Below are 1,016 nucleotides of genomic sequence, written 5' to 3' on the forward strand. Positions count from 1 at the left end.
TGCAATTTTATACTTTAAGAGCATTGCCTCTGAACAGCAGCTAAACACTGATGTGCAGCAGAATTTTAGAATAAGAGCTTTGAACCTATTATAAAAATAATCAGCTATATGACAATAGATTAAACCATTTACCACCACTTTCCTTTGTTATTCTGACATATGCATTTTGGGGGAGTGGTAAAGCTTCTTGATTTGGCCCAATGTCAGTATTATGAAAAAAAAGACAGCTAAATTTAATTATTGTAGGATAAATGGTAAATGGCGTATACTTATATAGCGCCTTTCTTCCTACAAGGACAAAGCGCTTTACAGTCACAGACCCATTCACCCAGTCACACGCACATTCACTCACACATTCACACACTGGTGGCGGCTCCGCTGCCAAACACAGGCGCCCGCCTACCCCCAGAGGCAAGGTGGGGTTCAGTGTCTTGCCCAAGGACACTTCGACTCATGGGCGTGCAAGGCGGGAATCGAACCTGCAATCTTACGATCATGGGTCGACCGCCCTACCGCTGCACCACGGCCGCCCCTCAAAACAAAAGCATTTGGGTCGGATGTTGTAAGGGCATGCCCACAGTGCAGAGTAAAGTCTGCTTTTTATGTGCCAAACAAATACTGGGTAGATAACCTCATCTTGCAAATTTAAATGACAAAACCAATACAAACCTAATATTTATTCAGATTGTTCGCATTTTTCTTCAAATTTAAAGAGTGACATTGGAGGAATAAAAGGGCCACATGTGGCTTTGGAGCCATAGGTTGCAAACTCCTAGTAGGTTGCATAGCTCTGCATTGGCTCATCACAATCAACTACTGTATAAGTAAGAATTTTAATACAGAGGAATCATAAAGTGTTTAACATATACATATAAAAGTATTTCAGGCTTAAATTTGAGGACCCCCCCCCCCCCCCCTTTATAGAAAATGGCAGCCTGCTTTGAATTCTTTGGCTGAATTCTAATTAAAAAAAGACACATTTTCTTAACTATCTATTGCTTTACACAGCCGTTTGT

Source organism: Oryzias latipes, chromosome 9 (assembly GCF_002234675.1).
Source record: "Oryzias latipes chromosome 9, ASM223467v1".
NCBI lineage: Eukaryota > Metazoa > Chordata > Actinopteri > Beloniformes > Adrianichthyidae > Oryzias > Oryzias latipes.